The 19,598-nt window shown below is 42.3% G+C and overlaps 1 pseudogene; it reads right to left on the bottom strand.

Moving 5' to 3' along the window:
- Positions 1-15,989: 15,989 nt before the first annotated feature.
- On the bottom strand, positions 15,990-18,012 carry LOC104657082 (annotated as a pseudogene).
- Positions 18,013-19,598: the final 1,586 nt, after the last annotated feature.

Raw genomic sequence — 19,598 nt, 5'->3', positions numbered from 1 at the left:
CATTCTCATGCTGCTAATAAAGACATGCTTGAAACTAGGTCATTTATAAAGGAAAGAGATTTAATTGACTCACAGTTCAGCATAGCTGTGAATTATAAAGAGCTATAACCCTTAATATTAATCTTGCCTTATTGCTATCACTACTCTATCAAGCAGGGGCAGTGGTATTTTCCTTTCAGGTTATGACTCTTAAAAGTAGCAATAGATGATCTTGGTTTTAGTTTTTAAGTGGTGAATAATCTCTCTGGGTTTTCTGTCACTTTCCGTGAAGTGTAACAACCCATGTCTTCATATTATTGGCCTTAACTGACACCTCTCCAAAGCTTCCTCCAGCCTCATCCACTAAAAAGTGCACCTTGTGGTCCCCAGTGCCTCAGCTGAAGCCTTTTCCACTAGGGTTCTGTAAATGTAAGGCTTTGTGGTGAGCTGTGGTCGTGGAGATACAAAATCTGCATCGTGGTTTATTTGGGACTGGCTTTCTAGGAAAACAAAGCAGAGTGGGAGAGATGCTGGCTTCAGTGTGTTTGTGCATTGTCCTCCTTATCCCTTCCCTGAGGCATGGGGGACTTTTGCAGCCCCATTTTGGGCCTCAAATTAAGCCTTTCCTGCTTCATATGTTGAGCGTCCTCATCGTGCTCCCTCTTCCTTTCTGGATTGAGAAGAAGGGTTGGTGCATTTGTGTCCTGCCTTACAAGAGGGATGAACACAAACAGCATATTTACTGAGAGATGCATTTTGATGTCAGATACACTAATGCAATGGGTCTGGAGGTGCACACAGCAGGATGCTATGGTTCCTGGGGAGTGTGGTGCCTTGTCTCCTCATGTTTCTCCTCCCCAAGGGAAAGGGGAGGCATTAGATGACCTTGTCAGGGTCACTGTTAGTATTCATGCTCTAATGAAGGCTCTTTGAGCAGCTGAAGCACAATTTATTTGTAACTTTACACACACACTAGTGGGGGAAATTTTGGGATCACCAAAGATGACTTAGGAGATGGCCAACCTCGTACCCTGCATCACTAACTCCTGTAGCCCCTATACCTTCTCTGTGGGGCAGTGGCTCTGTCCCGGGACACATGCTCTGCCATTAGCAGTGGTTCCTACTGAAGACAGGTGGGATATCGGGTCCTTCTTGTCAGCACTGAACTTGGGCAGTCTCTGAGCTTTGGGATCAGGGCTCCTCACACTCTCTGTGGTGGAGGAATAGCTTTAACAAAATCCCCAATCCATCACAGACTGATATTTGTGTAAAAAGAAATTTTTGCCTTTGTAAAAAATGAAATGAAGAAACCCAATACAAGCCCCACTTAAAAAATTATTTGATTTTTAACAGATATAATAGTCTGTCAAATTGCTATCAAAGCTTTAGAAGACTTTCCATTACTGGCACACTTGGTTTCTCAAGCTGCCCACTTGGCCCTCTTCCAAGTTGTACTTTTCTTCTTTTTTTTCTTTCCTTACGGTTCTAAAACTTTTAAATAAACTTTGACACCTGCTTTTAAAAAAAGAGACTTTACATTACTACAGGAAACAATTCAGTAACAAATGTTTCTCCCCCCTGGGGCAGGTGCGTTGACCACACTTTGGGAAGCCCTGCTCTCCTGCCTGGGGCCCACCACCATGTGACAGGCAGAGGGCGCACTGCCGGTGCCTTGGCTTCTTTACCTGTAGAACAGGGGTCGTGACAGCCTCCCTCATAGAGATGCTGTTGTGAAGATGAAATGGGTTAGTACGTGTGCCTCTTAATAGAACATGGCTACTGTGCTCAGGTGTGAGCCAAATGTGATCAGTCTTCATTTACAATCAGCTCCTTAGGCTGGAGGCTGTTTGTATCACTGGGATAGGAGCTGAGCCCCCTGAAGTTTTGAGCCACCTGACTTGTGCTCTTCTTGTTGGATAGCAAGACTTTCCTTTTCTTACAAATACTCATTTAGGCACATTGCAACTGTTGGAACTGCAAACATTTTAGGCTTTTGCTTTTTCTCCTTTTTTTTTTTTTTTTTTTTTTTTTACAGTTTGCCTGTATTTTTGCTTGGAAAAGGAGACTTTATTGAGCGAATCTGTTTATCTTCTTTATTTCTGGTTAGTTTCTCTTTCTAGTTAAAATATACAAAAATTTTTAGACTCATAGTATGGCAGGGGGATGTTTAGGTCTAAAATAAACTGTTTTGTCAAAGCTAAAAAACAACAAGAACTCGTTTAATCCATGTACCTTTTCCTTTAGGAATCACAAATTTTCTTTTAGACTAAGAACACTATTCCTTTTAATTAGTATAGAATATCTTATTTCTGGTGATGTTTTAGGTTTTTACATGCCCTAAAGGCAGAACACATTAGTGCGATGTTTTAAACAACTAAATCATTCTTATCAAGTCATTGATCTAAAACTGAAATCTATAGCATAAACATGCTAAAATGACTGTTTTACTGTATTTCACCAGAACTTAGCTTCATGTTTGCATTAGACTTTTTCTAAAACACAACCAATTGTATTTTCAAAAAATACAACCAAGTGAGAAATTTCTACTTACATTGTGAATCCTATTTCTCCACAGGCTTCTGTTTTGTTTAGGAGTTGCCTTTCACAGTGTTTTGATTTGAGCACAAAATAAAGGCTGTGCAGTATTTCTGTGTTCTAATGTCGCATTCAATTCTGGAGGGAAAAGTTGGTCAGATGAACAATTGTTCTTTGTGTCTCTGTGCAGAGTAAATACACTACAGTAACATCATTCCCAGGGATCTCAGTTTTCTATGGTGATTCCTAAATACCTCACCTGTGTGTTACTAGGACTCACCTGCTCATGAGTTATGAAGAAGCTAAATGCACAATAATAATTCACTACTCACAGGGTTGGGCATCCACTTCAAATGCTAATGGGCACCTGCTTCACAATGGCTCCTGCCTCTGCTTCAGGCTGTCCTCTAAAAGGTGTGCCCAGGGTTCTTTGCTTGCTCCTCCGGAGTTGCTGACTGATTGCTCCATTCCTTAAAATCTTGACTGAACAATTGCCAAGCTGTGATCCCCAATGAACTGGGGGCTGCCAACTGCCGACTCTGAACTATCCTCTGTCTCATGTGTAGCAAAGCAGTCTGCAGTTCCTATAGCTTCTGCCAGAAGGCCATCTCAGGATGGAGTCCAGTCCTGAGTCTTGGGTGCTTGATTGTGAGGACAATGGACAGACTGTGCTGCTGACTCCTCTTTTGTCTTTCCCTTCAGGCACAGCCACCTAAGATTCCTTAACTGTACTCATTCGGCTGATAATGCCCAATTCAAATCAACTCTTGCAAACCCTTCTCCCAGTCTTCTGGATTTATTCAGACATAGTATATAAATGTACATGATGAATTTATATACATATGTATTATTTTATATAATATATAATAATATATATTATATTATATGTATATCAGCTCACTGCAGCCTTGACCTCCAGGGCTCAAGTGATCCTTCCACCTTAGCCTCCAGAGTAGCTTGGACCATTCTTGGACCATTGGTGTCTGCTACCACACCAGGTTAATTTTGTGTATTTTTTGTAGAGATGAAGTCTTACTATGTTGCCCAGGCTGGTCTCAACCTCCTGGGTTCAAGTGATCCTCCCACCTTGGCCTCCCAAAGTGCTGGGATCACAGGTGTAAGCTACTGTGCCCAGCCCTGCATGATACATTTGATTAGAGTGTTTCTTTTTGGATAATCTGGTAACTAACCACTGGTGTCAAATGTATTATTTGAAGTAGTCATGAGAAAATAATGTAAATATTTGAAGCATTTCAACTGTATTGATTGAAGAAATATTTATTTGAAACGGATAAATACTATTGGTCCCTCTCTAACCCTTTCAGGCACAATGTCTACCACTAAGTGGTAGAGTGTGGAATCACTTCCAAGAGCCCCATGAAAGTGATCATGTTGTCTGACAGAAAAGGGAAGTCACCTGAGCATATCTGCTCTGGCCCATTGTCTCTTCTCTTTTCTGGGTCTCCAATGTAACCTACATTTGATCGTCTCACTATGGCCTTTATGTCTCTTATCCTCCTTTCTACATTCCATTCCTTTTGCTCTCTGTGTTTCATTCTATTTCTTGTGACATTTCTTCCAGTTCACTAATTCTTTCTTCAGCTTCTTCTACACTGCTGATAACTCAGTACAATGTTTTAAATTTTGGTTATTGTATTCTTTAGTTCCTGAATTTCAACTTGTTTCCTTTTCAAATCTGCAACATAACTTTCTACCTTTTCCAGTTCTTTGCTGAAATCATTTAGTTTTTGTTTTGATCTCTTTGAGCACATTAATTATTGTAGTTTTATAGTTTGTGTCTCATAATTTCATTATCTGGACTACCTGTGTGTACAATTCTGTTGCCATTTGTGCTGGTTGTTGTTCATGTTGCCCTGTCTCTTTGAGGACTGATTATATTTTATTGGGTGTTGGACCATTGTCTTTGAAAACATTTCTTGCAGAAATAATTTGAGGCCTAGAATATATATTTTCCCAAGGAGAATTTTCTTTTGCTTCTGCTAGGTGTTAGAGGTACCTGGAAGTGCAATCCAGGATCACATTAATTTAATTGCAGGGCTTGAGACTTTGTGGGCCACACAAATGACTTGCAGTCAGATTGCAAATGAGAGCAGGTTTAATTGCAGTTTGCACTTATTTCTAGGATGCAGCCCTCAGCATACCAACCCCAAGCACTGAAGTCTCCTTTTAACAGGGTCTAGATGCTGCCTTTTCCCCCGCTATTCTCATAAGGTGTCAAAAGTCCTGCTCTGCCTTTTATCTGTCTCTTCAGGACAAAGGTAGCCCAGGTATGGGTCCCTCTCTCTGAATTTTTATTTTTTACTAGATCATGGCCAAATAATTCCTCACTCTCTTGTTAGCTGTTTGATCCTTTTTACAATTTTTTTGTATATTTCATCTGGCTTTTAAAAATTCAATTCAGCAGAAGAGTTGGTTTGAATTATCCAGTCTATCTTTAATGGAAATAGAATGTGGGAACAGATCTGTAAAGGCTGGCTAGTGCCTGTCTTCAAAGAGAAAAATTTCCAGCTGCTTGCTTTCTGCTCCAAAGCCCATCAGAAGTCAGCTCTGAGCCCACCAGAGCCCTCAGGTGCAACAAATAAAGCAAATTGCCTGAGGTCCTGTGGCCCTGTGATTTGATATCACATAGCCAGGCAAAATAAAACTTGCATGAGTCTTGTACAGTATTAGCCATTACAGTCTCACTCTGTTGCCAACATCCCAAGCCTGAGAAATGTGAGGAAAGCACCTGGTGGCTAAGATAAGACAACAAAACGATGCTCTCCAGACGTGAGCTGTAGCTCAGGCAAAGCAAGTGCCTACTTTGGCACTGCCTTGTAATATAGACTGTGCATTTATATGATAGTTTCTCATTTTTTTTCAAGTGTCAACTGCACTAGCTTTCAAAATTTAGCATGTATGAGAGTTTTAGGAGAGCTTGTTACAACACAGATTGCTGACTATACCCTGAGTTTTCAATTTGGTAAATCTTGCCTAGAGTCTGCAAATTTGTATCTCTCCCAAGTTTCCATGTGATGCTGCTGGTTGGAAACCACATTTTGAGAATTGAGAAACCGAATTGAGAATCCTCTGTCTACTCCATTCGTTGGACTGTAAGACTTAGGTAGGGACTGTAACTCATCCTCCTTGGTCTCTCTTACCAGCTAACTCAGTACTATGATACACGTAGGACCTTTTAATGTAATAATCTGATATGGTTTGGCTCTGCGTCCTCACCCAGACTTCACTGTGAATTGTACTGCCATAATTCCCACATGTTGTGGGAGGGAACTGGTGGAAGATAATTTGAATCATGGGGGCAGTTTCCCCCATCCTGTTCTCATGGTAGTGAATAGATCTCATGAAATCTGATGGTTTTATCAGGGATTTCTGCTTTTGCGTCTTCCTCATTTTCTCTTGCCGCCACCATGTAAGAAGTGCCTTTTACCTCCTACCATGATTTTGAGGCCTCCCCAGCCATGTGGAACTGTAAGTCCAATTAAACCTCTTTTAATTCTCAGTCTTGGGTATGTCTTTATTAGCAGTGTGAAAACAGACAAATACAGTAAATTGGTATCAGTAGAGTGGAGCATTGCTGAAAAGATACCTGAAAATGTGGAAGTGAGTTTGGAACTGGACAAAAGGCAGCAGTTGGGACAGTTTAGAGGGTTCAGAAGAAGACAGGAAAATGTGGGAAAGTTTGGAACTTCCTAGAGACTTGTTGAATGGCTTTGACAAAAATACTGATAATGATATAGATAATGAAATCCAGGCTGAGGTGGCCTCAGATGGAAATGAGAAACTTGTTGGGAACTGGAGCAAAGGTGACTCTTGTTACGTTTTATCAAAGAGACATTTTGCCTGTACCCTAGAGACTTGTGGAACTTGAACTTGAGAGATAATTTAGGGTATCTGGCAGAAGAAATTTCTAAGCAGCAAAGTATTCAAGAGGTGACTTGCATGTTATTAAAAGCATTCAGTTTTAAAAGGGAAGCAGAGCATAAAAGTTTGGAGAATTTGCAGTCTGACAATGTGATAGAAAATAAAATCCCATTTTCTGAGTAGAAATTCAAACTGACTGCAGATATTTGCATAAGTAACAAGGAGTTGAATGTTAATCCCCAAGACAATGGGAAAAATGTCTCCAGGGCATATCAGAGACCTTTGTGGCAGCCTCTCCCATCACCGGCCTGGAGGTCTAGGAGGAAAAAATGGTTTTGTGGGCAGGTTCCAGGATACCCATGCTGCATGCAGTCTAGGGATTTGGTGTCCTGTGTCTCAGCTGATCCAGCTATGGCTGAAAGGGGCCAACATAGAGCTTGGGCCATGGCTTCAGAGGGTACAAGCCCCAACCCTTGGTAGCTTCCACATGGTGTTGAGCCTGGGGTTGCAAAGAAGTCAAGAATCGGGGTTTGGGAACCTCCACCTAGATTTCAGAAGATGTATGGAAATGCCTGAATACCCAGGCAGAAGTTTGCTGCAGGGGCAGGGCCATCATGGAGAACCTCTGCTATGACAATGCAGAAGGGAAATGTGGGGTTGGAACCCCTACACAGAGTCCCTACTGGGGCACCATGTAGCGGAGCTGTGAGAAGAGGGCCACCGTCCTCCAGACCCCAGAATGGTAGATCCACCTACAACTTGCACTGTGCACCTGGAAAAGCCACAGACACTCAACACCAGCCCATGAAAGCAGCTGGGATGGAGACTGTACCCTGAAAAGCCACAGGGCAGAGCTGTCCAAGGCCATGGGAACCCACCTCTTGCAGCAGTGTGACCTGGTTGTGAGACCCAGAGTCAAAGGAGAGAATTTTGGAGCTTTAAAATTTGATACCCCACTGGATTTTGGACTTGCATGGGCTCTGTAATCCTTTTGTTTTGGCCAATTTCTCCCATTTGGAATGGCTGCATTTACCCAATACCTGTATCCCCATTGTATCTAGGAAGTAACTAGCTTGTTTTTGATTTTACAGACTCATAGGCAGAAGGGACTTGTCTTGCCTCAGATGAGACTTTGGACTTTTGGATTAATGCTGAAATGAGTTAAGACTTTGGGGGACGGTTGAGAAGGTGTGATTGGTTTTGAAATGTGAGGACATGAGATTTGGAGGGGCCAGGAGTGGAATGATATGGTTTGGCTCTGTGTCCCCACCTAAATCTCATCTTGAATTGTACCCCCATAATTCCCACATGTTGTGGGAGGGACCCGGTAGGAGATAATTTGAATCATGGGGGGTAGTTTACCCCATACTGTTCTCATGGTAGTGAATAGGTCTCACAAGATCTGATGGTTTTATCTGGGGCTTCCTGCTTTTGCATCTTCCTCCTTTTCTTTTGCCACCACCATGTAAGAAGTGCCCTTTGCTCCCCTCTGCCATGGTTTTGAGGCCTTCCCAGCCATGTGGAACTGTAAGTCCAATTAAACTTCTTTTTCTTCCCAGTCTCAGGTATGTCTTTGTCAGCAGCATGAAAACAAACTAATACATAATCATTGACTGAATAATTCAGGGGTTTTCTTTGGGTTGTTGTTGTTTTTGTATGTTTTTATGTGGAATTTCCTAGGGTGTACTAGAGGTTTCATGGTAGCTCTGCTGTCTACAGTAAGAATCATAGTCTATAGTAAGAATTATAGTAAGGTCCATTGACTTTTAGGTTTTCCTCACTCCATTTGTGGAGAGAGGCAGCATCAGGATCAATAACTGTTGTTGAGGAACTTTCCCATTGAGGATAATTCTTCACTTTGCTTTGAGAAATGCACATACTCTTTTTTATGAACAAATGCTAGTTGTGGCAGGCTATGATTGCTAAAAATCAGGGGTGGTTGATTTAATCTGATTACAGAGACAAAAGCGTGTGGAGCTAGGAAGAGAAGCAAAATATGTGGGAAGATGAAGAGTCTAAAAAAGAGATAAAGAAAGAACCTTCAGAGCCTGAGCAGGTGGCCACATATGACCCCTGGTGCTGCCTGAGTGTATCTGAGATAAAGATCCCCGTAGGCAAGCCTTGTGTTTACTACCCTTCCTGCTGGTGGGTGGAAACAGACTGCCTGGTGGGGTAGAAGTGGTGCTATGGTTTGGGTGTGGTTTGTCCCCACCATACTCAGGTTGAAATGCAATTACCAATGTAATGGTGTTGGGAGGTGGGACCCTTGAAAGGTAATTGGGTCATTCAGAGGGATTAATGTCTTCCTTGCAAGATTGCATTAGTTCTCATGGAGATGGTTTCATTGTCAAGAAGAGTTGGTTGTAATAAAGCAGATTGGCCTCCTCCTTTGTCCCCTCTCTTGTGCCTGTGCCTGCTGCTGCTCTCACATGTGCTCCCACCACCTGATGCCTTCCACCACATTATGACCACAGCATGAGGCCCTCACAATAAGCTGAACAGGTGCAGCTCCCTGATTTTGGACTTCCCAGCCTCCAGAACTATAACGAGTACATTTATTTTTTAAATAACTTACTTAGGCTGGGTACAGTGGCTCATGCCTGTAATCCCAACACTTTGGGAGGCTGAGGAGGAGAATTGCTGGAACCCAGGAGTTTGAGACCAGTCTGGGCAACATAGTGAGACCATGTCTCTGCAAAAAATGAAAGAAAAAAAAAAAAATAACCAAGTGTGGTGGTGCACATCTGTGGTTTCTGCTACTTGGGAGGCTGAGGAGGGAGGATTGCTTGAGCCTGGGAGGTTGAGGCTGCAGTGATCATGCCATGCACCCCAGCCTAGGCCACAGAGTGAGACACTGTCTCAAAAAAAGAATTACCTAGTCTCAGATAGTCTGTTATAGCAACAGAAAATAGGCTAAGATGGGGGTAAAACAGGTAAAGTCTTTTTTGGCACTTGTTGGTCTTTTTTGGTGGGTTCATCTATCCTCTATTGCCCCAGTGTTCTGATATTTGGGGTCCCTCCTTTCTGGTAAGCTGGTAAATGATTGGACAGAATAGTGTTAATGACTGAAGAACATTTCTATTTAATTTAGCTAAGTTCAACAAATTACTGGTTAGCTGCCACATGCCAGGCATCTCTAGCCACTGGAAGTAAAAAAAGAAATGCAACACAGTCTCTATTGCTTTCATTCTAATGGGAGATGCAAGGCACTATGGCAGGGGCAGGCAGAGGACAAGAATGAATAAGTAAGTTGACCATGAACTTTTTAATCAAAATTGAGAAATTTTAGAAAGTGAAAGAGAATGCTAAAAAATTATAGTGGATCAATGGAAAGGAGGATGCAGGGTCATTCTATCTTTTCAGGGCCTATGAGAGCAATGAGAAGGGGCTATTCAGTACAGCTCGGCCTAGCCAGTAGGTTGTGGGTGGGGGCTTAGAGCAGAAATGTAGAGCACTACTTAGTGGATATTGTGCTTGAGTTGAGTCTTGGGCCTGAACTTATGCATTTTAAAGCAAGACCCCCTGAAAAGGAGCATTGTTTTCCCCAAATGACTCTACTGTTGGAATTTAAGGTGTTATGATCCCTGGGAGTGCAAAAGGAGAAAATTTCCAAATCGTACTACTTTGAGTGATCAGTGATAGACCTCATGTTTGTAATAAACATTTATCGTGTACAGGGAGCAAAAATCACTTGGTAGTTCACGATTCCTCATTTCAGAAAAATGGAAGTTCAGTTGATTCACTCAGCACTCTTAGAAAAAAAAGAGAAGCAATTTACTCATTCCTCCTCAACCCTGTCGTACCTCTCTAACATTCTCTCTCTATCTGTCTCTCTCTTTTAGTACACAAGATCAGTAAAGCTGTTCTTTGAACCAAGGTTGTAACATGATCAGTCCCAGGTTGGAGACAACTAATCTCATTGTAAGACAGCTCTCAATATTTAGACAAAGCTAAAATCTTTGCATTAGAGCTCAATGGTATCTCCTTGAAGTCTGTATTTCGTTACCTAGTCTCTGCCCCAAGCTTTCCCTTCATTGCTAAGTTTCTTTCCTAATTACCTTGCCTGCATTTACTTTCTCACCTGCTGAGAACATATTCTCACAGTAGCATAATTGCGTAGCTGTGGCTTATATTTTGCTACTACCTTGGGTACTGTTTGCTGCAAGTAAGGACATTTACAATCCCTGAGAGATGTTGAAACAGTCCCAAAATAACAGACATGCAAACGCTTTGCCTGATTAGCTGCTACTTATTAAAACATGGTTTAAGGGCTGAGTTGCCAATTTTATGTTTCCATAAAGTACTGCATGGTCTTGAATAATGAGGCAAATTGCAGAATAATGATGTTTATGAGCGGTCAAATCTGGGTTTCCAGAGGCACAGACCATGACTTCTTACTTGTAGTTTCAAGTTAATACAAACTTTTTGCATTATGTATTTTTAACATCTTTTGCTCTTATAAGGATTGGGCTCTATTTGTTTTCTTTGTTGTGTTATATCTTAGTCTACTACTGTCTTTGGCCTTGTTGATGTTTCTGGGTGCAAGCAAAATGGAAAAGGCTTAAGGTTTTCCTTTCAGAGTTTTTGCATAAAAGCCCGGTGTTTGGCTATTACAGGTTGAATTGTGTCCTTGAAAAGGATACATTGAAGACTTGGCCCCCGGAACCTCAGAATGTGACCTTATTTGGAAACAGGTTGACTGAAAGTGTAATTAGTTAAGACGTAATACTGGAGTGGACAGGGCTCCTTATCCAATATGACTGGTGTCCTTATATGAAGCTGGTTATGTGAAGACACAGACACACAGGGAGAACGCCATGAAGATGGGAGATGGTGCAACTACAAGCCAAGGAATGCCAAAGACTGCTGGCAACCACCAGAAGAAGCTAGCAAGAGACAAGCAAGGATTTCCCTCCAGGTTTCAGAAAGAGTATGGCCCTGCCAACACCATCCTCTGAGACTTCTAGCCCCCAGAACTGTGAGAAAATACATTTCTTTGTTTAAAATCACCCAGTTTATGGTACTCTGTTCCTGCAGCCCTAGGAATCTAATGGCTAATGAAGTCTGGGCCCGTGGTTCCCCCCTCTGGATACCTCATTCACAGAAATGGTTCCAGGTGACCTGGGTGGTGTACAGCAGTCCTTGCTTATCTGCAGTTTCACTTTTCACAGTTTAAGTTAACCTATGGTCAACGGCAGTCTAAAAATATTAAAGGGAATAATTCCCAAAATAAGCAATTCAAATAAGTTTTAAATTTCGCACCATTCTGAATAGAGTGCTGAAATTTGGCACTGTACCCACTGAGTCCTGTGGGGGACATGAATCATACCTTTGTGCAGTGTGTCAGCGCTGCCTCTGTTCCTTGTCAGTTAGCCACCTAGGAGCCATCTCGGTTATCAGATCGACTGCCACGGTTTCAGAGCGCTTGTGTTCAAGTCACCCTTGTTTTACTTCATAATGACCCCAAAGCACAGGAGCAGTGATGCTGGCATAGTGTTTTAATTATTCTATGTGATTATTGTTACTCTGCCTAATGTATAAATTAAACTTTATCATAGGTGTATTATATATGTACTGTATAGAATAAAACAGCATTTATAGGGCTTGGTATGATTTGTGGTTTCAGGCATCCACTGGGATTCTTAGAATGTGTCCCCTGCAGATAAGAGAGGACTAGTATAATATGAGCAGACAGCAACAGGGCTGGACAGGAAGGTGGACAGCCACCCTTCACTTATGCAGATCCATCTGCCTGGTAGTTCGGAGCCTCCTGTAGTGGTGACTGTTCTGCTCAGTAGCTTTTCCTTCCCCCTTCTTTTTGGTGTCAGCCCCTTTAATGATGAATGTGGGGATAGGCAGGGTGCTCAGGACCCTGGCTTGGCTAATGGATGTGTTGCATCCCCTGCCAGCAGCGGCACGGAACTCAAACAGAGTCCAAATGGTTCTTCCTGGAATGGATGGAGAGGCACTGGGAGAGATAGCTCTTTCTTCCCCCTGGTACTGCTAAGCTGGGGCTGCAGGCAGCCATGCATATGTTTTTCTGAAGTGGAGAGGGCTTGCCTGCGGTGACTGTGTCATGGAAGCCTCATGCTTCTGAGTCTCTGGGTCTCATTCCCAGGTCCCAGCTCCTGCAGTTCTGACGTCCATCTTATGAACTACTCCAGGAATCCTCCCAGCTATAAGATTCACTGCATTTCATTTCTACTTAGTTAGAATTTCTTCTTGTGATAAAGGCTATTTTTTTTTTTTTTTGCTTCCGTCTCACCTTGTAATTCCCTCTCTTAGAATATTGGGCAGTAGTTATTCGGTTTACATGCAGTTGGATCCCACTGCACCACGAGTTTCTTGAGAATAATGCCTGCATTATTTTTTTTTGTTACTTCTTAGTGCCATGCCTGGATTATGTCTGGGCACTCCAGTTTTTTTGGGGAGGGTGATTGGCTGCCAAAATGATCAAATGAATAATAAGCAATCTCTACTGGGATCACAGAATGTTTAAGTGGTAAAGGAACGTAGAGTTGTTCCTAATCTAGTGGTTTTCAAAGTTTAGATGCAGAATCCTTTCCTCAAGTGGAGTGTTAGGTGGAAGCCCACATGGAGAGCACAGGGCATAGAGTTGCTCTGGTTGGGGGGGAGGTGGTGGCCCAGGGGGCTGCCTTCTCCTCATTTCCTCAACATGGCCTCTGTGGAGGCTTTTGGAGTTTGCTGGGGGCCACATTTATCCTCATTGAGCTGCAGTTGTCCCTCTCCAATCCTGGCTTCCTTTCCTTAAAAAGTGGTTGTGAGAAATCATAAGTTGATGCTACTGCACTACAGCTACTTTCTCTCTCTCTCTCTCTCTCTCTCACATACACATACACACACACACACACACAGACATACACACACCCCTCTCTAGTGTCCTGGTAAAAATAATGATGAGTGTGATATGTAATGCTAAAAGTCTCAAAGAATGATCGGTGAATTTCACAGCAGCTTTTGGGCTTTTGGGAATAGGATCAGCTCAAAGGAATCCAAATTTAACCAAAGTTTTAATGAGAGAATCTCTTTTCTGAATTATGACACCTTTTCCAAACCATGCTTAATTCTTAATTCTACTTTCCCAACTACCACCTACCATCAACAGAACACTCCATGTCCTGTCATAAACCACTGCCCTGTCATCAAGGCACCAGGCTGGTGCTATTTTTCTTTATTATTATCAGTTTTTTTTTATTGTGGTAAAAACACATAAGTTAAAATTTACCATCTTAACCATTTCTGAATGCATAGTTCAGTAGTGTTAGTTACATTCGTATTGTCATGCAACCAATCTCTAGAACGCTTTTCATCTTGCAAAACTGGAACTCTGTCCATTCAACAACAACTCCCCACATCCCTCTTCCCTCAGCTCCTGGGAACCACAATTCTATTCTTGTTTCTCTGAATTTGAATACTCTAGGGACCTTATGTAAGTGAAATCACACAGTATTTGTCATTTTCTGCCTGGCTTATTTTACTTAGAATAATGTCTTCAAGGTTCATCTATATTGTAGCATGTGACACGACTTCTTTACTATTTATTTATTTATTTATTTATTTATTTATTTATTTATTTCCAGACAGGGCCTTGCTTTTTTTCCAGGCTGGAATGCAGTGGCATGATCACAGCTCATGCAACCTCCATCTCTCAGGTTCAAGCCATCCTCCCAACTCAGTCTCCTGAGTAGCTGGAACTACAGGTGTGTGCCACCATGCTTGACTAATTTTTTAATTTTTTGTAGTGACAAGGTCTTACTATATTGCCCAGGCTGGTCTCGAACTCCTGGGATCAAGCGATCCTCCTGCCTTGGCTTCCCAAAGTGTTGGGATTATAGACGTGAGCCACCATGACTGGCCTCCCTCCTTTTTAAGGCTGATGGGACAGAAAGCTTTTAAAGAATCTAGAGAGCAGACCACGTTGGGGGCACATAAAGAACACTTACTGAATACTCCCTGGATGATTTTAATTTTTCTGGTAATGTCTTTTTTTTTTTTTTGAGACAGAGTCTCGCTCTGTTGCCCAGGCTGAAGTGCAGTGGCGTGATCTCTGCTCACTACAAGCTCCGCCTCCTGGGTTCATGCCATTCTCCTGCCTCAGCCTCCTGAATAGCTGGGACTAAAGGCGCCGCCACCACGCCTGGCTAATTTTTTGTATTTTTAGTGAGACTCTGGTAATGTCTTTTAAATATGTGTGTTTTCTAGTTTCAATGTCAGATTCCCTGTGGACATGGATGAAAGAAGAGACCAATCTGAGGATGCTTTGAGAGTACCTGAATGTTCTATAAACTGTCCTGTCCCTTCCTGGCCTTCATAAAAAGAATGTTGTTTTTAACTTTGAGTAGTAGTTCTCAATGCAGGTGAGTGGGTGAGGGGTGGTTTTCTCCCCTCCCCAGAGGACATTTGGCAATGTCTGTAGGCAGTTTTGATTGTCAGGACTTGTGGGAGGGTGCTACTGGCATTTAATGGGTAGAGGTCAGGTTGCTGCTAAACATCCTGCAATGCACTGGACGGCCCACAACAAAGCATGACTCAGTCCTGTGGTAACAGTGCTGAGCTTGAGAAACCTGATGCGGAGACAGCAACTCAAGAAGGTCATGCTGCGTATGGAGGGTTTGCCAATGGGGGACTTCCAACCGTTACACAGAGTGATGATTCGCCTCTTTAAGAAGGCTTGGCATATATTGAAATAGAACAACCTCCATCTACGTCAAAAGCTCAAAGTTGATACAAAACATCACATCAACAGTGGCTTTCTTATCTAAACACCATTTGTTAAAACAGAAAGCCCTTCAAACAGCTCGCATTCAGGGAGTGTAGCCTCTGCCCTGCTCTGGGAGCCTCAACCCGGGATATTTCATGTTAACATAAACAGGATAAACCTTTTCAGCTGCAGCGCTGTTTACCAGGAACCTGCTGGAATAAACTAGGTTGTTAAGTTTAATTTACTGAGCAGCAGTAATCACCGTAGTTCTTCCATTTGTTGAGAAACAACAAACGCGTGGGCACATCTGACAGAATCTGGATTTGCCAAATGGTGAGGGTGACTTTGGAGTGCTGTCCCAGCAGATGATGAACGTAAGGATGACGGGCTCCCTCCCTCAGAGGAAAGAATCAACTTAAAAGCAAAAGAAGCAGGCCTCACTGCCCTCCCTGCTCTGAGGAAGGAATGGAAACGCATTCTGGAAACACATTTCTGTCAAAGCCAAACATCAGCAAGTCAGTGACTAAGTTGAAAAGGAAATGTGGTCAAAGGGTACAAAGTTTCAACGACACTGGAGGAATATCCTTTAGCGATCTATTGTGCAACACGGTGAGCACAGTTATTAATAATACATTGTATTTATGCATTTATTTTTATTTCAGTAAGATTTAATAGCTTTTTGGATTAAGTAGTAGAAAAACTTCCATACTTAGCTGAGACATTTTGTTAAGGCCAAAAAAAAATGTCTCGCAAAATGGCTCAGCAGACTGACAGGCTGATGCAGAAAGTAAACTTGTGCCCAGTCACAAGTTGTGACTCCCATCCCTGGAGTGCTGATTGGCACCAGTAAGACAGAATCTCTTTAAATCCATTACTCCATGCCCACCTGAGGTACTGTTGAAGAAATCTCACTTTTCACTCAAGATGCTGTTTCTGGTACACTTGGGTCATAAGTCCATTTGGTGAAAACTTGTTTGTAGAGGTTCATCAGTTCTGCGTTCTGAGATTTTAGCTTCCCATCAAAGTTGCACTTCATGTGGCCATGGGTACCTAAAGGCTCCTGGATGTGTCCTCTGCGGCTCCACTTTGTTCTCAGTTTCACTGGTTTAAAACACTGCACATCCTTTCTATTGAAGAACATACCACTGCCATCTTAGTACAAATTTTGAAAGGATGACCACTCAGGACGACTCTCTTGATGACCATTCTGTTTGGATCCACCAACAAAAGATGGCCTGTAGCAATGAGATTGTGCATTCCATTGCTTTTCTGCTTGAGAAGCAGCAAAGATGAATGAGGAAAAGTGATTGGCAGATATACTGTCACCGCCAGGTCCATGTCAGCAGTCAGGAATCTCTGAAATTTAAGTTTGTCTGCTCCAGCGTGCTGAGAGAATAAAGGTGAGGCTTGGCAGTGCCTGGATCGACAGTGGAATATGAGCTCCTCCTTGGCTTTCACAGAGTCAGTGCTGCCAGGGTCATGCCTCACCACCATATTCAATACTGACATCTTCTGTTCATGAGGTAGTGAAGAAAATGCAGTCAAGGGTGCTCCTTGCCTGAAGCACTCAATCACAGAGACAGGGACTTCAAAGACGTGAAGTGTGACATACCAGCCAAAATCAACTCCTTCAACCTCTTTTTCTTCAATCTCTTTAAAGATGCTTTTCCTACTAGTAGTAAAGTTCTGCAACTGAAATATTCAAGCATAATCTTGAGGAAGATTTTTCCTTAGATTCCCATGGAGATGTCTGGAAGCTCTTGAGGCCTTTGTATTTCTGAAGTTGAATTCTGGCAGCCACATAACGGGGAGTGTCCACTTTATCTGGAAATATCTCTTCCAGTCTTTCTTGTTTACATTTCTCCAACATTTTTGCCTCAGCTTCTTCATCCACTTTCTTATCATAGAGATCATCATGCACAGACTCCCTTGTAGTCAGAGTTTCACATTCCTTCTCTTCTTCATCTTCACACTTTCTTCCTGAGACTCCTCCTCCACAAAATCCTCATGTTCTATATCATCATATTCTTTACCACTTTAGAAACTCCCTTCAAGAAATCCTTTGTCTCACTCAACTCCTCCTCATTGGGCCAGGTTTACTCCCCCTGCCTTGGATCTGGGATAACCTGTTTGTCAGGATTCCTGTCTAGCAGGGTCTGCTTTCATTAGGACTTTAAGGTCTTCTTCCATATCATCGACACTATCCATGGCACAAATCTCTATTGCCATGTCTGGGTCCTTTTGGGATTTAATTACTCTAGGATTTAAAGGGAAAGGGTCCATGGGGGCATCTCTGTGTTTCATCTGGAAATAACCACGTCCAGTGATATGCAGCAACCTATTTACATTCAGAGTCTGCCCATGAACATAGCCTGAAATTTACAAGGTGCCCACCAAGTTATTCTCTTCACTAGAAACAAAATCAGCAGTATGGTCAAATAGGTAGGCCTGCTGATCTCAAAAAGCAAGATGCCGTTGCTTCTGGTTAGCCAACTGCCTAACTAGCATCCCTGCCTCCTGTTGAGTGTCTAACAAGATGAGTTTGTCATCCAGAAAGTGCTTCTCCACTGCTTTACTTAGCTTCTTTCTGGCATCTATTTGTTTCTTCAGTGGGAGACCAGATAATCCCTGGACAGCTAGTGCTAATGAGGAGGGTCATCCTTGCTTCCCAGCTATCTCTTCTCTGCCAGAACCACCTCCTTCTTCTGCTTTTGGAGCTGGCTGGCAGGATGCCTCTGGTCTATTCTGCTGAGTTCTTTTCTCACCTTCTTGCTTAGGGTGTTCAGTGCTAGACAGCCCTTGCCATCCTGCTGTGCAGATCCCCAACCCTGATGCCACCCACTTTTATGAGCTTTATTCTGCGGCTTGAGTGGGCTGGAGTGGTGGGCTGCCATGCTGCAGCTCACGTGTACAGAGTCAGCCCATTGTATTTATTTTATTTTATTCTTTAATTTTTTTTGTAAAGTCGAGGTCACACTAAGTTGTCCAGGCTGGTCTTGAACTCCTGGACTCAAGTGATCATCCCACCTTGACCTCCCAAAGTGCTGGGATTACAGACATGAGCCACCACACCCGGCCAATAATGTATTGCATATTCCAAAATTGCTAAAATAGAGTTTTAATGTTCTCATCACAAAAAAATGGTAAATTAGTGAGGCAATGCGTATATTAACCAGTTTGATTTAATCCTTCTATAATGTATGCATAGATCAAAACATCACATTGCCTCCTTTTCCACTGTATAGCAGAGGGATGGCACAGATACTTTGAAGGGAGCAAATAATACACAACAAACACGCCAACAAATGAGTGGAAAATATTGTACTCCATAAATATATACAATAAAATAATTAAAAGTTAAAGAATAAAATGTGGAAGAGTTGGATATTATTTTTCTTTCCAGAGTTAATATAATACCCTTTAATAACATTTGTACAAGCTTTTTTTTTTTTTTTTTTTTTTTTTTTGCGTTTGCCATATTAGAATTCCCATACAGAAGACCAGGGAAAGAATGAACGTTCTTAGCAGTAAGAGGAAATATAGTCTAGCCCAGCAGCACTCGGAGATTCAGTACTCTCTCGAGTACCACCAACTGAGTGGATGCATCCCTTTTTGATAACCATAACTATCCCTCAGTGCCAAAATTTACTGTTTTGTCTAATCTCTGGCCAGCCCAGTTGAGCTAGAGAAAGGTTGTGTTTAAGTGCAGTAAATACCTCACAGAGAAACAAGTGAGTTTTCATCCAGGTGGTTCCCCTTTCAGTTGCAACTTAATTTCCTCTCGTTTTTTGCTCCATTGACATAGTATAGTTATCATCGGTCCTCAGTGCAGTGGTTAACAGTTCAGACTCTAGATTAGACTAGCAAAGTTTGAATCCCAGCTCTGCTGGTTACTAGCTGAGTGCCTTTAGGCAAGCTACTAAACCTTTTTGTGTGTCTTGTTCCTCACCTTTAAACCAAGAATCACAATGCCTGTACCTATCTCATATAGTTGTGCTGACTTAAGTGATTTAATATTTGTAAAGCACACGGAATAGTTTAGGTGAATGGTGAATACTATATTTGGTAAATAAATAAAAATAACACCTACTATCTTAAACTGGTATCTCTAAATTCACATATTAGACTGCAACTAAATTGGAGTCTGGAGCTAAATTTTAACAGGGAACAGGTATCCTAAAAACGAACATGAATTTACCAAATAGCCCTCAATGTCCCCAGGGCTGATTTTTAACTGCTATTGCAAAGCATTCCACCCTCCCAGGGCCTGTAGATGTTGAGGGTATACGGCGGCCTGGAAAAAGTGTCGACTGGTTTTCATAAGCTCGGCACTGACTGATCATCTACTTTCTTATTCGTTGGGTAGGTGCTAACTGTAAGTTGGGTAAAATAGAGGTTTTACTGGAGGAGGGGGCTGGGACGTCAGAGAACAAGCCCTGCACTCCCTCTGACACGGAGGTGATAACAGCAATTCAGTCAG

Source organism: Rhinopithecus roxellana, chromosome 3 (assembly GCF_007565055.1).
Source record: "Rhinopithecus roxellana isolate Shanxi Qingling chromosome 3, ASM756505v1, whole genome shotgun sequence".
NCBI classification, from domain to species: domain Eukaryota; kingdom Metazoa; phylum Chordata; class Mammalia; order Primates; family Cercopithecidae; genus Rhinopithecus; species Rhinopithecus roxellana.
This window is presented reverse-complemented; position numbering and strand designations above follow the sequence as displayed.